This window comes from Amblyomma mixtum, chromosome 8 (assembly GCF_055824585.1).
Source record: "Amblyomma mixtum isolate Tamu chromosome 8, ASM5582458v1, whole genome shotgun sequence".
In the NCBI taxonomy this organism is placed as follows: Eukaryota; Metazoa; Arthropoda; class Arachnida; order Ixodida; family Ixodidae; genus Amblyomma; species Amblyomma mixtum.
This window is the reverse complement of record NC_143019.1, coordinates 86,826,344-86,828,973: the sequence shown is the minus strand read 5'-3', so window position 1 is coordinate 86,828,973 and position 2,630 is coordinate 86,826,344.

The following is a 2,630-nucleotide window of genomic DNA, read 5'->3' as shown; positions in this document are numbered from 1 at the left end:
CATTAATGTAAATTTAAAAAAGTAGAGGACCAAGTACCGACCCTTGAGGTACGCCGGACTGTACTTTACTTGGCTGCGAGGTTGAGTCATTAGCAGAAACAAATTGCGAACGGTTAAAAAGAAAGCATTCGATCCAAGCAAGCAGTTTGGAATCAATGTTAAGTTGATGTAACTTAAACATTAGAAGGTTATGGCATACTTTATCAAATGCTTTCGAGAAATCTAAAAATATACAGTCGGCAAGTGAACAGCGGTCAAGGATGACGTTTAGCTGATGCGTGAATGATACTAGTTGTGTTTCACATGAATAAGTCTTGCGGAAGCCATGTTGCGATGGTGAGAAAAATGAATTAGATTCGAGAAATCTAGCTAGATTTGAGGCAAGGACATGTTCTAGAATTTTACATGGGATGCAAGTGAGCGAGATAGGCCGGTAGTTAAAAGGACAATGCTTGTCACCTGATTTATGGAGTGGGATCACCTTCCCTACCTTCCATTCAGCCGGCAAAGAACTTTTTTCGAGCGACTGCTGGAATATCTTTGTTAGAAAAATGGAAGAATAACAGCTCGTGTTTTTCAAAAATTTCGCGTTGATTAAATCGTGCCCAGGAGCGGAAGATGGTTTTAGAGATGAAATTATTGATTCGATGCCTTCTGCTTCAATGGTTACGGGAAACATTGCTGGATAAACATTGTTGTGCGTAGATTGGGGCGTAATATTGGTAGTTGAAGAAAAGTTGCGCAGGAAAACTTCGTTAAGTACAGACGCACATTCGTTAGCTGGAATAACATTGGATGAGCTGTCAATCAAGGTTATCATGTCATCCGCTTTGGGGTTAATCACACGCCAGAATTTTTTTATGTCGGTTTTAAGCATTGATGGCAGGGTATTATGAAGAAAGTTATTCTTTGCTTGTTTAAGCGCGGTTAAATACTCATGGGCTGCCAGTTTGTATTTAGTCCACCGTGTTATGCTAACAGATCCTTTCGCAGATTTGTAGAGACGCTTTTTTTTATTAGACAAGCGCTTGAGACAGGTGCTGTACCATGGAGCGTTATGGTTACAGACAAGGGTGCGAAGTGGGATGTATTTGTTTGTTAATTCAGCAATTTTGGAAGAAAACATATTTCAGTTAGACTGAACACTACGGCAGTCAAAGTCTTGTAGAAAGACGTCAAGGAAGACTGATAATTCAGTATTAATGGCTTCAAAATTAGCTTTTGCATAATTTCGAAACGTTTTGAATTTTTTAAAGGTTTTTGGTCGCAAGATATTCAAGTTGAATGAAAGGGCCGAATGGTCGCTCAAGCCGGGTAAGTACGTGATGTCGGAAACAAGATCAGGTTGCGCTGTTAATACAAGGTCCAGTGTGTTTGCGACAGATTCCGTAATTCTTGTAGGCTGCGTAACAAGTTGTGAAAACGAAAAAACAGCACATTTCTAAGAACTCATTGGCTAATGAAGAAAAAGGCTTTAAGGTTGGAGATCCAGTGTTCCATACTATATTTGGTAGGTTAAAATCGCCAAGTAGAAATAAAGGTAACGTGGGATAACGGCATGTAACGATGTTAATGATATCATGTACCTCATTTACGAAGTTAGATGAATGGTTTGGGGGGCGGTAACAAACACCAATGATTATCTTCTGGTGGTTTAGTTCAACGATGGCCCAAACCATTTCTAAGTCAGTAGATACATGAATACACTGGGATGCAAGATCTTTCGAAATGGCTAAGAGCACGCCGCCTCCCTGTCTCATTGTTCGGTCACAACGATAGAGTGAAAAACGATGAGCGGTCTGAAAAAGTTCGTGATCTTGAACCTGTGAATGCAGCCACGTTTCTGTAAGCACTAAAATATCGGTATTGCAAGTATCTAAGACAGAAGTTAAGGAAGCGCGTTCATTCATGATGCTACGAATATTAGTAAAAAAAACTGATACGTGGGACGCGTCTTGTCTACTTCCCCTCGCGCTTTCCTAACTTGGGACGTGTTCACAATCAACATGCTCGCCGCTATCTCGTGGTTCGTACGCGGTATTTTCGCTGATGGTGTCTGTTGCCGGGTCATAGACGAACTGTTTTTTATTCATGATTAGTTTAGTGTATCTTAACGGGAAAGTACATGGTTGGGGCTGGCTTTTAGCGTACTCAATGAGTTTTTTTCGGGCATGGCGTGTGGCGGGCGAAAAATCTTCGGAAATAGAGACATCATTTTCTTTTAGCTTTGCTCGCGCGGAAAGTACTTTGTCTTTTGTTTTCGTGCTGGCGAACTTGACAACTTGATGTTCCTCCACAAAGAATCATATCTATTGAAGGGGTTTTCCTTCATCCTCGAACAGCCGTGCCATCAGACACTGTGCCTGATTTGCACGTGTCGTCACCAAGCGTAAGGATGTTACTGGATTTGTCTACAGCGCTATAGGAGTGGGCTTCAACAACCAAAAAACTAAATCTTGCCATTGCTCCTTTGTAATATGCACTAAGATTATACATTTGCTGCTTGTATGAGTATACGGCTGCACTCGAGCGCAAGAAGTGCTTCTGAGGACAAGTACCGCCTTCAATATCTTGCTTCCTTTGCTGAGCGTTCTGGCCATGCTGCCTCAACTGCTGTCTCTTTGCGATCG